At 46.2% G+C, this 14030-nt stretch overlaps 1 pseudogene across 1 annotated transcript in view; it reads right to left on the bottom strand.

Moving 5' to 3' along the window:
• The window catches only part of LOC309684912 (protein ELYS-like), a 186299-nt pseudogene extending 175632 nt beyond the window's left edge, over positions 1–10667 (bottom strand). Inside the window, exons 1-6 of the transcript in view lie at positions 10547–10667; positions 9362–9615; positions 6569–6749; positions 5590–5797; positions 4169–4285; positions 3103–3187 (exon numbers count right to left, since the gene is read on the bottom strand). The product of the transcript in view is annotated as a protein ELYS-like (transcript). The remainder of the gene's footprint in view (positions 1–3102; positions 3188–4168; positions 4286–5589; positions 5798–6568; positions 6750–9361; positions 9616–10546) is intronic.
• Between the last annotated feature and the right edge of the window lie 3363 nt (positions 10668–14030).

Genomic DNA, 14030 nt, shown 5'->3' on the forward strand with positions numbered 1-14030 from the left:
TCATTTCGTGATCACTGTGCCCAAGGCGACCTCCAACCTTTACATCCTCCACAAGACCTTCTCTGTTAACAAACAGTAGGTCCAGTAGGGCACTTCCCCTAGTTGGTTCCTTCACCAGCTGTGTTAGGAAGTTGTCTTCCACACACTCCAGGAACCTCCATGACTGTTCCCTCTCTGCTGCATTGTATTTCCAGCAGACGTCTGGGAAGTTGAAGTCCCCCACAAGAACAAGGGCAGATGATTGTGAGACCTCTGCCAGCTGCTTGTAGAATACTTCATCGGCTTCTACATCCTGATTAGGAGGTCTATAACAAACTCCCATCACGATGTCTGCCTTATTAGCCTTCCCCTTAATTTTTATCCATACACACTCAGTGTTGTCATCCACACTGTTAAGTTCCTGGCATTCAAAACTGCCCCTAACATAGAGGGCCACCCCACCACCTCTTCTTCCTTGCCTATCCTTTTTGAAGAGTTGGTAGCCATCCATTACAGCACTCCACTTGTGTGTGTCCTCCCACCACGTTTCTGTGATGGCGACTATATCATAGTTTCCTTGCTGTACAATGGCCTCCAGCTCCTCCTGTTTATTTCCCATGCTGCGTGCATTAGTATAGATGCACTTCAGCTGGGCTGATTGCCCTGCCACTTTCTTGGGGGGACAAGCCCTAATTCGCACCTGATCATACTTAGGCACTACTGTAGCTACCAAATTATCACTACCCCTCGTGCCTTGGCTGTCACACAATTCACCATCCCCCACCACCACTGGGACAGGCTGCAAGACCTTGCTAACACTTTTACCCAGAAGCACTGGTACGCTTCTCCCAGGCACCACTTTTGTAATCCTGGTCTCATCCCCGTCCCCCTTCAAACCTAGTTTAAAGCCCTGTAGATGAGCCCTGCTAGCTCTTGTCCCAGGATCTTTCTTCCCCTTCGGGTTAGGCTTCCCCCACCTGTTGCCAGCATGCCTGGTTTCCTGTAGATGAGCCCATGATCAAAAAAGCCAAAGTTCTGCCGGATACACCAGTCTCGGAGCCAGGAGTTAATTTCCTGACTCCTCCTATTTATCCCCTGGTCAACCCCTGCAAATGGTGGGATAGAGGAGAACACTATTTGTGCTCCCGATCCCTTAACCAGCCGTCCCAGGGCCCTGAAGTCATTCTTCATTGCCCTTAGACTTCTGGTACCTACCTCATCACCACCTACCTGAAATATCAGTAGTGGGTAGTAATCTGATGTCTTAACCAGGGAAGGGAGTTTTCTCCTTATGTCCTTAATTCTGGCCCCAGGGAGGCAGCTGACTTCCCTGTGGGATGGGTCCGGTCTACAGATAGGGCCCTCTGTTCCCCTCAGAAGGGAGTCCCCTAGCACAATTACCTTCCTTTCTTTCTTGGTTGAGGAAGTCCTGAGGCGGCGGGGTGAGTGCCCAGCACTGGGCGCCTCACTGGATGGATCATCCTTTCCATCCTCGATCGCCTGGTCTTCGAATTCCAAAGCCCCATACCTATTCTGCAAGGGCAATTGGGATGGTGAGGGGGGCTGCGAGAGGTTCCGCTTGCCTCTCCGGGGAGGGATCTGACTCCACTCCTCCTTATCCCTTAAGTTCTCTCCTTCCGCCTGGTGACAGGAGGGAAGGGGATCAACCACTTCCAATGGAGCCTCTTCCTGCTGCCTTGGTCTCAGGGTATGGCTCCACCAGTCTATTTCATTTTCACAGTCTCTGATAGTTCTTAACCTTTCTACCTCTTCCTTCAGTTCAACCACCTGCCTGAGCAGATCATTTATTTGATCACACCGTATGCAGGCGGTGTCACTGGCTCCCTGTGAGAGCAGTGCCAGGCTCCGGCATTCATTGCAGCCCGAAACCTGCACAGCCACTTGTTTTCGTGGGAGCTCGGTCTGAGTTCCCACATTCTTTCTCACAGCAGCTCTTGACCGTTTTGGAGGCATGTTCTTCTCTTGCAGTGGGAGGTGCTGGATCTCTGCCGTCAGCTTCCCGCAAGCCCTGAGCCCGTGCCCCTGCACACCGATGTTCCTCTGCTTGCGTTTGCCCAGCTTGTGCTCAGCTCAGACGCAAGGCTCTCAGTGACCTACCTGCGAAAAGTTGCTCCCTGTTCGCCCCCTCCCACTGCGGTGCTGCAGTGAGGGCCTGGGTGACGCCCACTGGCTGTCCGCGTGCTGGGTGCGCAGCGGCCGGCCGCTGCGCTCCGGGGCAGCCCGTTTAGAACTGCCGCGCCTGACGTTGTCTCCGCCCCTGCCGCGTCAGCAGCCCGCCCCCGAGCTGCCGGTTCCGACACGAGCTAGCCGCTTTTCCCGGCTACGAGAGCCCTCAAAAGAGCCCTTTACCGGCCTTGTCCGCCGCGATCCCCTTCCCCAGTGAGGGCTTACCTTCACTGAAGCTGGTCTCCTCGGCGACTGACCGTTGGCGTGCTGGCAGCCCGTTTAGAACTGCCGCGCCTGACGTTGTCTCCGCCCCTGCCGCGTCAGCAGCCCGCCCCCGAGCTGCCGGTTCCGACACGAGCTAGCCGCTTTTCCCGGCTACGAGAGCCCTCAAAAGAGCCCTTTACCGGCCTTGTCCGCCGCGATCCCCTTCCCCAGTGAGGGCTTACCTTCACTGAAGCTGGTCTCCTCGGCGACTGACCGTTGGCGTGCTGGCAGCCCGTTTAGAACTGCCGCGCCTGACGTTGTCTCCGCCCCTGCCGCGTCAGCAGCCCGCCCCCGAGCTGCCGGTTCCGACACGAGCTAGCCGCTTTTCCCGGCTACGAGAGCCCTCAAAAGAGCCCTTTACCGGCCTTGTCCGCCGCGATCCCCTTCCCCAGTGAGGGCTTACCTTCACTGAAGCTGGTCTCCTCGGCGACCAATTGAATTGATAGGGGCTCTTTGCAGACGAATCTAGTTGCAACACACGACACTGCAGCACAAAATTGTACGCCTTGTTTTCAAAAAGCATGCACAAAGGCCAGGCCCAAGAAGACTCAGCAAAAGACTACTTTTTTTCCAGTCAGCTCTGAATTTTGATGGTCAATATTAGCCCTGCAAACTCAGCTGATGCTCACCCACAGAAAATAACTCTTCTTTTCACACGCGTGCACATCTTACCTCATACATGACTTGTCCTGATGCCAAGCACTTTCTGTCACCAAATGTTAACTGCAACAGATGTAAACTCAGCGCATCACCTTCGCTGAAAAGGGTATCAATGAGGAAATTAGATTACAAAGATGCTTTATAATCCTCATAATCATTTCATTAGTTCTAGACCGACGTTTTCTTAATAGCACGCTCTTGCTGACAAGAAAAACACCGCTTCCCAAAACACGGTAACTGGCCACATTTAGCCACTAAAATACATAAGAGGACATTTTGGCACTAAAAGCTCCAAGGGCAAATGCTAACCATACATTTTGAAAGCTTTAATACGTTGCATGGACTAAAACTTGTTGGATAGACTTCTTCACAGCCAAGAGGTCTCGATCACAACTGCTTTAAAGTCAAACTTAAAAAGACTGTCGCTCTCGGAACGGCTGAGATGATGCTGAAAGAGAGAGAGATCTTTCTCCCCTTCCCTTACCACCAAAGTTCCGGTCCCTCTCCTGCACCCACTGCACCCTCCCGCATTCGGATGTGATGCAGTCATCCAGCAGGAAACCGTTGACTTCTCTGCTGAATCCTTCCCTCCAGGTGAGCTGAACTGGCTCACGAAGGCTCACTGGCTCACGACTGCCGAAGCTGGCACAAGGCAATCGCCAATACTGTCACCGCCCTCCTTTAGGGGCAGCGGGCTGTTGTATCGGCACCTTTAGTCTTCTAGATCTGCAGCCTCAACTGCTTTTAATGGTATTTTAATACCATGCTGGGAGCATCAAACAAACCGTGAAGCAGTCAGCAAGAAACAAAAGGAAATCATTTAAGAATGCAAGCGCAAAAATGCAGCCACAGTTGCTTTGCCTTCTTTCTGAAGGCGGGAACTACCGGGTCCCTCTTCACATCTCTTAAAGCCTGTAAAAATGGCATTGTCAGCTTAAAACCTTCCCTACCTGACAGAATCTCCTGCATAGCTCAAGAAACAAAACAAATATACCTGTATCGACTGTATGCCGACAAACATATTAAAAAAAATTAAAATTCAGTGGCTCACTGAAGTGACACTGAAGTGTTTATTCACCTTTCCTGTGTAGACTGAACAGCCCACAAGTAGCAACAATTGAGAGGATCATTCTCAGGCTCTTGAAAAGTGACAGCATAGACAGGAATCCTTCCTCCTTCAAGCTGAGAGTGGTGCCTACAACGTTAAAAAAAAAAAAAAAGAAAAAGAAAAAGAAAAAAAGAAAAAGAAAAAAGAAAAGGTGAGCCTACCGGCCCTAACTGTTTGTAGAAGGGTAGCAGCTTCTTCCATGAAAAGAAGACCTTACGAGCTTATCCTCAAAGTACAGAAGGTCATACTTCCATCTCAAACAAGTGAGTCAAGGAAGAGACAACTGTATATGCAACAGTCAAGAGGTGAGGAAACTCCTGTCCAGCAAACGCAATAACCTGGGCTTATGTCCTCCTCTGCCTCAGGAGGAGGAACATCATAAAGGATTACTTCAGCAGCCAGGCAAAAGATTGCTCCTACTGTTGTAGCCTACTTCAATATTGAACTTCAGATGCAGCATATCTTCTGAACAAATTTAAAACAGTGCCAAACACAAGTAGCTTCTCATTTCTTGGACTACACAAAGCATTTTTCTTCCAGACTTGTGAATCTTATTGGTACCTTCACAGTCCATTCTTGCCACCTAATTATTCCTCCACTGGCTATGCATCCAACAGCTTCTGGTGAGTCGCTGCAGACGTGCTGAAGTGAATCCCTGTCTGAAGCTGGCCAAATATTTCAAGTGAGATTGCTCTTTGGCAGATCTTAAATCACCTCTTAATTTTTCTTACTTATAAATTTACACCTCCCTTATTCTCACCGCCAAGTGTTGCAAGCAAACTTTCATTCACATGCATCGTTGCCTCGGAATGGGTCAATCTCTGATTTCAGCCAAAGCTGACGTGGAGGAAAGAATATATTTTCAGACACAGATCAGCTACTGATTTTTCATCTCTCACTTGTTTCCTCCTGCACATTTTAATGACTAGCATCACCAAAATCACACTACTAACATACTTCAGCCTTTCAAAGTATGCCCTAGGTGCAGTTACTGGATCTGAAAAAGAGTTCCTCAAATCAGTTTCATCAAAATACGCACACAGGGAAACAACGGTTTCACTGAATACTACTGGTAGAACAGACTGTCTGATAAAAATCGGCTCTATCGCATCCCAACTGCTTGACGTGGAAAGCATGCTTCTTTGGGTTACAATTCCTCAATCCACAGGCACAATAAGGAAAACAATCCCAGTGCACGCAGGAGAAGGCCATCCACTTAATGCAGGTATGACTTAAAAGGTATTGCAGAAGAGGATTTCTACACATTCCAAGATTGTACTCATACTGGGTTCAGTCCCTGAAAAAGTCCTCTTTAAATTCACATACTTCCTTAGGCAAAAAATGGAGACCGCTGCCCCTCCAGGCGTGGCCAAGGGTAAAGGCCTACTTACTCCCTCTTCAAAGTCTTCATGTTCCACAGTGACAGGTAGCCGTCTGAAAAACCCACAGCGAGCTGATTGCTTCTGCTTATGTAGTACAGGGTTGACACTGCTGTTCCGGAAGGATTTTCTAAATAAAAACAGAGACGTCTCCCTTCTCTGGTCACAGCTTCTCTCCTCTGTGGGACTTGAGCAGGACTTCTAGTGACAACTTCCAGATCTACACACACAAAACAAGGAATGCGTGATGCCATTTAGCGTGCATTTTATACGCTGACATCACAAAACCCATAATCTAAGTCGACCGTCCCAGGCAAAATACCAATTTATGCAGCACTTTTTTTGGCATTTCCATTTTGTACGTCTTCAAAGAACATAAGAACTCTCTGATCGGACACGTATTCTCACTCGTAGGCAAAAATCAAGTAGAAGCGTAACCTTCATAGACAAATTCCTCTTGGACTCCATACATCAGGAGTTTGGGCCTCACAGTGAAGCTATTTGAAGTGACACCAACTCCTGAAGCCACTGTTGTAATAGTTAAAACAGTGGATGCAATCTGAATACACCAATCAGAGATTTCATTCATCCAAATGCAGGGGTTTTGACAAGTTGGATTTTTTTTAGAAAACAAGCCTAGAATTTGCCCCAAGTCACTTAAGACGAGCCAAAGAACGTTCCCAAGAAATAGGGCACCTCCGACACAACTTCCTACCAGGCAGCTGCACCGACTCAGATGGTAAAACTCCCACACCTCACTGGCAAGAACCATAGTGACACAGCGATCTCGGTGGGAGGGGGCATTTATAACACTAGGAGGAGTAATCAGCCACTCCTAGCTTTAATCAGTTCAGGACTATACAATGTCAGACCGCCACCTGCAGTCAGTACTCACAAATGTCTGCACACTAGTATCTTCAAAGCGGGATGTGTTCTTTAAAAGACACACATTTTCTTACACCTCAATTCATGTTTAAAAACTGAAGCTTACCCAATGCTTCGATATCGTTCTCACTGCAAGACAAATCATCCAAACAAAGGTCAACCAGAAGTAGATGACCAACATCTGTAGCCACTGCTGCCACTCCAAAGAGCCATTGCAGGCTCTGATGAAGGTGCTGAGTGCTCACACTGGCTCCTCCGTGACTCGTTATGGGCTCTATAGCAGTTACCTGCAGGAAAACTACAAGTTAATATTTCAGCTGTTTGACAACCCAAGTCGAAATCATTCAAAAGGGAAACCAGAACTGGCACATCACAAACAAGAAAGTAAATACAGGAGCATAAGACTTAAAAACAAAGCATGGTTTCCGATTCTATCAAGGAAAAAGAAAAAGAAAACAGCCCTGTACAAAAATCTCTTATTGCCTTCCCTTTACTGTATTTCCTACAGCTATTTCACGGAATTAACTTCAACTGAAAAGGTGCAGTCTATTATTACAGCTTACCAACTTCCATTTCCTACTTAGAAATAATGAACTATGGAAGGAAGAAGCGCGCGCTGCTCTCTAACATGCCAAGCAGTCGGCATGCACCTCTATTACAAGGTGAGGACAGATTTTTCAGCACGTGTTGCAACACGTCCCAGGACAATACCCACTGCCAGAGCAGAGCACAAGCACAGGAAGACTCCTGCACTGAAGCTATACAACAGAAGGACACAGGCTATCGTTTAGCACTCTCACAAAATGCAACCCAATGCAAACAGGAAGCTTTACATCAACAACAAACTGTTACAGGAAAATAAAGCAAGGGAGTGAACTTCACAAGGTAGTCCATTTTTTATCTTCTATTTTTACCCCCAGAGGTGGGGAAAAATAACCAAACCCCAAAGCCCCAAAGGTTTCTCCTCTCCCCTATCAAGCACTTGTTGCCACTACTCTGCCTGGCGACCTGCTCCACAATTTACCTTTCATCTTGCTCACAAGAATTCTAATCTTAGAAGCACCCGCAGCAATTTAGACCACTGTCATTTCCTGTTTCAGATTCCCTCTAAATCAAATCAAATTTCCAGTCTTCTCTCCTACTCGAAGGACTATCGCAAGCGCTTTGATTGTTCCAATTCTTGCTGCTCCAAGTCTTGAGGACTGTTATGAGGGAAGCAGAAATACGCTACACAGCTTGCTGCACAATTAGCCAAAGTTCAAGTGTCGCTTCCAACTTCTTGCTCTTCTAAGATTGTTTCCGTTGTTCAACTGGCTCCAAATGAATCTTCTCCATTTGTACATACGGTCTTCCAACAACGTTTCCCGATTTTAACACTGCCATTTACCACCTAGAAGCTCCTGAAACGGCCTAGTTTTCCACTGCGCTCTGCACAGGCTTTTCATATGCTCCTAGACTAATGCCGACTCATTCTGGGAATGAACTCAGAAAACTTTTCTCAGCTCACAGGATCCAAATGCTACCCCTCTGCCTCATACAAACCAGGAAAACTTGGGAAATCACCATTCCATACTTCTGAAACATACAACCATTGTAAACCCATTTAACAGAACTAATGTTTTTAATTCAGAGTTGCTTTTACTAGAAACCAATTCCAATAAGACTCCTTTAACATTTTCAGTTTTCTGCTGCATTTCACATGTATATCATCCAGACGGTAAAAAGACCTGTTGCCATGACAAAAAAAAAAAAGCCAAAATTCTTTCTAAGCTTATAAGTTCTGTTTTCTAAGTCATTCCTTTTCTCTCTGAGCAACTACACACCTACTCTTCCACTAAAAGACAGTCATACAGTCACTACACATACCCTGTATTAATACACTCATGGCTTGACACCTCGGTCCGGAATTACTTGAAGTTGCTGTTAACCTGGATAACTTTGTTGTCCACAGAAGTCAACAGTCCAACCAGCAACACCTGTGTCCTGCCTATGCTCACCTAACCTCAGAGCAAAAAGATAGGAAGCGAAATGAAAGCAACAGACCAGACAGGTTTGTAATCAAGAGCATTCAGGCCATAAGAGCAGAAACTCAGATAAGCTTTGGCTTTATTCCCAAATTCACAACCTTCATCACACAACAGCCAACTTGTCCCCCCAAGGCTTCGTCATATTTTCTCCTCAACCACTCTTTTTGTGGTATGGAAAGACTCCCTGATACAACTGAGACTTATAACTCTATTTGGTTTCAAAACACTTCTGTAGACACAGACTCAATACATGACATGTTCCTTCTTCCCCTTTCCTGTTCTTCTTCCCAGCTTGCTTAGATTTCAGAAATAAAACTTAATAAAGCTACGTCCTTTTTCACACACATAATTTACTTATTGATTATACGCCTATGCCAGCACACAACTTGTCTTTCCAGCTACAACTCTCAGATTTACCCAGACGGTAGGCAAACGCACCCAGTGGAGCACCAACCCAACTCCTCGCTTTAGAAAGTACCGCAATACAAATGCTTGAGACGAGTAAGCACACTGTAGCATTAAAACAAACAAAACAGAAAAGTGTGTGGGGTAGTGATTTTTTTTTCACTCGTGCCAAAAAAAAGGTATTTTTCAATGCCCTTTTGTGGAAGTGGAGAATCAGGTAACTATGTGCTCTACAATAAAACTAGAAAACTTGGTTTACTATCTGTAAACTCAAAAGATAACAGTACTGTTGTGCCCAAGATTTTACCTCAAGGCTCTCTCGACTGGATACTCTCAAGTGACAGTACGTTAATGCACTAGACAAGAAATACCTCCTACAAAGAGGCGCTCCAAAGCTTGTCCTGAGACAGGGTCATGCAGCACCTAATAACATAAAAGCTTCGCTTCTCCAATTAAAAAGTACGTACCCTTCCGGGAAGAACAAACGATTTCACCACTCGTGATGTTCCAAGGTCGTACAGACAGAGAACACTTCCCTCTGCTTCTTCCAACCCAACCAGTAGTCCCGTTCTCTTCTGCCAGGAAAACTCCTTCACCACACGAACAGTGGGAGGCTGTTTCTTTACTCCACTGAAACGGTGCGCAGAGAGCCGCTCTGCTGTCACAGAGTTCACTACCTCAAGCTGAGGACCACGCGCCAACCACGCTAGGCCATTCCTCCCTGGAAGAGAAAAGAAAGCTGGCTAAAGCAAATGTCCAAGAGAAGACTGAAAACAACTGAAAAATCACAGTCGCTGCCCCTTTCCTTCCCTAAAAGGACCTAACAGAGGAAGACCGACTTACCTCGTCCTGGTCAATTCCTTAAATCACCCACTGAAATCCTCAAGCCATACCTCTTAAAATTAACAGCCTTATTTATTCTTTTGCATTTGTACCTGTCATTCCTGCACTGAAGAATCTGAATTGTTTGGGATAAAGATTACAATATCTTGACCTAGAGTCTTTAGACCACATTCCGCTTGGTTTTGCTAGAAATCATCGAAATGCATATGGGAATGCAAGTCTTCAAGCAGGCTTCCCACATAATAAATCTAAGCCAATTCATTCCTAGTTGATTAATTGTCCTTGACACAGGACACCTTCTCCCGGGGTACTCATCTGCATCCTAGTAGATACTTTGGAAATATGGCTGCAGCGCTTAACAGCGTTACCCTCTTCCTTCTGTTTTTATTCAGACTAGAAAAGAAAAAGCAGGGGGGGTGCCTCTGTAACAGCCTAGAAGAACTATTTCTGCACACGATGTTACGATGGTCATAGAGCCGGTGCAAATAAATACCGCCAAAAACACCACTATTCCCTTTTTGAAAATGCTTTCTTATGGAATTAAAAATTGAGGAGGGCTCACTGACTCAGCATGTTTAAGTAAACTATTTGAATTGCACAAGATCGGTGCAGGTTGTTATAACTTCAAAGTTTAACTATACCAATGTTCTAATATTAGCATACGTTGAAGCATCCTTTTTGGTCTCGCTAAGCCTGATGCACCTTAACAGCACCGACCTGGCACAGTTGATACTATGACCCGATGCTTCCGGTAACCTCCAGGCAATAACAACTTTATACCAAGTCCAAATTTAAAGGAAAATGCTCACCTCTAGAAAACTTCCCGCACAGCACAGAATTGCGGCTCCTCTCCTCTTCCCCAATTGCCTCAAGCGTCACCTCTGGAAACTGCAGCAGACTGCTCGTTACGTGAGCCCTCAGGTCTGGCATTCTTCACTGTAAATAAAAAAAAAACATTGACCAAACAGACTCATGTCAGCCATAAATATTCTTGAGATTGACACTAGTTTCATCAGACGCAGGGAAAAATCTCCTAGGCATCACCTGTATCTCTTTTCCTTAAAAAAGGGGCAATCAGGACAGTTTTTCCTCCCACAGCAGAGCCAAAGGAGAATCCTTTGCTTTTCTGATGCCCGTGAGATCCCCAACAAAAAGTGACAGAGAGGTATGGATGAGATAAATAACAGGAAAAAACCCAGTACACTGAGTTCAAGGCTGCTCACACAGGTGAGTAAGAGGAGGTCTGAGAAAAATCCTATTGGGAAAAGCTTCTCAGTAACAGGCACAAGTTTCCAAGCTGAAGAGAGGATTTCACAAACCATGTTGACTGCGCTGCCACCAAAAGAGAGGCCTTGCTGCCGCCTCCCATCTCTCCATCTGCCCCTTTCTTCTACGACTGTACTCCTGTGGGCTTACCTTGCGCTGCCTTGAACACTTCTTAGAGCACTTTGGGAGCCAACTTACCTCCCTAAGCAGACAGGCAAATAAGCCAGAAAAGGAGACAGTGTTCCACCAGGTTAGAGAGTCCAACTGGCTTGCAGAGAGAACTCGCAAGTGTAAAAGGCGGCACAAGGAAGGGGGCAGGACAACGCGTTGGGAAGAAGGAGAGGGAATTCGTCCGTGTGCGTTTTGTGGCAGTAAGCCGGTATGCTAGCTCAGGCATGGGTGAACACCACACTCCATTTGCAGGGAGAGCTAAAAACCCCTTTGCTTTTAGAAAGGACACCACCCAGGACACAGTCGGTCCACTTAGAACTCCCTCTTGCACGGAGAGGCCCCCCGTCTCACTGAGAAAGGCTGCAGCTGACAGGCGTCGCTCCTTCCTTCAGCCAGAGGGGGAAGCCAAAGTCATTTCAGGGAAGTGGTACTTGGTGATCAGAGAAGGGACGACATTGTGTGCCTCTACTCAGATCACATTTTCTAAGGAAACAGGACAAAGAGTGGGAAGAAGCCAAAGAAGAAGAAATGGAAAGAAAACTAAGTTCTTTTGGGAAAAACAGCATCCACTTTGTTGAACAACAGGTCAAGATCACAGAATCGCAGAATGGTCAGGGTTGGAAGGGACCTCTGGAGATCATCTAGTCCAATGCCCCTCTGCCCGAGCAGGGTCACCTACAGCAGGTTGCACAGGACGGCGTCCAGCGGGTTTTGAATGTCTGGAATAAGAAGGAATAAGTCGTGCTGGAGTCCCAGCAAAAGCCTGACTGAAAGGACCACAAAGAGAGCGGCGTTCAGTCCTGAGCCCCAGAAAGGGCAGGAGGAGAGCAAAGGGGAGGAGAGGGGGGAACCTTCTCCTCCAGAAGGACCCAACAGACTGGGAAGCGAGCTGCTCCTGGGCAGGCAGGAATAGCTCTGTGTGGCACTGTCGCTGGGATCTGGCGCTGGGAAGCAGAGGTGACAAACACCTGGCAGCAGGGATCATCTGTAGGTTCTACGTTTCAACTCCATGCTGCATCACTGGGAGGGAAAAGGAAGGAAAGAAGCGGAATTAAGTCACACGTAGGAGAGAGACCCAGAATTCTCAGGAAAAACAGTCACCTCTGTCCCACAACTCAGTTGTGAAAATATATGCCCTCCGCTAATACAAACACAGAATAAGCTCTTAATCTGCTGCCTTTGCTTATTGACAGATTCGCTCTTTCTTCATCCGGAGCTGTCAATCACTTTGAAGGGGTATCTTTTGTCCTTTTGCCCAGCACCTGACTGCAATTTGCAGCAGGAACAGAACAGGAAAAATTATGAAAGCGTACCTTTCAGCATAGCGTAAGGCTGACAACGTTCCTTTGTAAGAGAGGTCTGCCGGACTCACGGCCGCAATCTGGAAGCGTATGAAAAGTATCAACTGACATTAGACTTTGAAGGAGATTTTTTTTTAAAGCAGTGTTAAACACTACCAAAAATCAGATAGGGATTAAGTCCATAAACATAAAAGGAGAATCCTAGTGTCTTAGCAACCTGGCTATAAATTAACTCCTTTACCATTTGAAGAAACTCAGGTAAGCTGTTTCAAGGCTGCCAGCATTTAGTCAACGTTTTCACAGATGCACTTTTTCTATTTGTATTCCTCCATCTCTCTACTGATAGTCCTTTCTTTAAGAAAAAATACCTCTTCAGAGATGCTGGAGTACACAGTTAGTTCCCTGAGACAACGGCGATCCTTTGGCAGTTTCATCTTATTTAGGAATGAAACATCTTGTGCACAGCCCAAACGATAATCTCAGATTTCAGGAAAAAAATATAGTTGCTTCATAATATTGCTTCATTTTATGGAAAGAGCATGGCTTTTCTAAATAAAGGGGGGCTGCTTATGAGTGTTATATCTAAATAGAGAGAAATGTAGGTAAGTTTTTACAAATATGCAGAAAACTCTTGCAGAAGAAATGGGGTTTGAATGGCTAATGTAGAAAGAGAGAGAGAGATTTTTGTTCTGAAAACAGAAGTGCTCTCCATTTGAGTAATGCGTTTCCTAGTGGCAAGAAACGTGTGACCAGCAGAAGGGTTCTCACCTTTATGTTGCATAGAAAGCAATCTTTTATCTTTTTATCTACACGCACTTTCACCACTGTTAGAGCCATGCGATCAGAATTAGAATCAGTTTACCATGATGGTCCGGCTGTTTCCCCCCAGAGCGGACTGCAGGAGTTTCGTCAGGACGGAGTCCTTGTATGGGATATGCAGCACTTTCTTTCCTGGAGCAACCTCAGCCAGAGCACTAAGGGAAAGAAAGTCAAAATATGGGAACAGTAAAGCATAACCATCAACAGCAAATTAACGGGGGAGAAACTACCAGATTCTAAACTTCAGTACATTCCTGCTTATTTCATGCTTATGTTCATTCTTCAGTATATGAGTGCTTATGTACATCTCAGGCTTTATTCACTTAAGTAACTTTATTAGCCACGCAGCAAGTTGGTCTCTGTCGCAATCCCCAGCACTTCCCGCTGGATTAGGCTTTGGGAAACAATTCCAGGGTCCCCAGCCACGAGTAAGGAACGAGCCGTTACTAACTGGCAAATCAGTAGAAACACCAGCCCCAGTCATGAGGAGACAGTCTCATTTTTCAGTCATGGATTTTCACGGGTTTTGTTTTCAAGCCACCCAAACAGGGCGCGCTTTTATAGCCATCAGCAATTAAGTTCTCCGTCCCCTCCAGAAAAGCCTTTTCCTAAAGGCGCTCTCCTTCCAAGGGCAGACCCACAAAAAGAAGCCCTCTCTGCTTAATCCATTTCACAAAGAATTTCAAATTCAAAATAGAACTAAACAGGACGTCTTTTCCCCGCTTCAGGGAAAGCC

Source organism: Vanellus vanellus, assembly GCF_965231255.1.
Source record: "Vanellus vanellus genome assembly, contig: HAP1_SCAFFOLD_40, whole genome shotgun sequence".
Lineage (NCBI taxonomy): Eukaryota > Metazoa > Chordata > Aves > Charadriiformes > Charadriidae > Vanellus > Vanellus vanellus.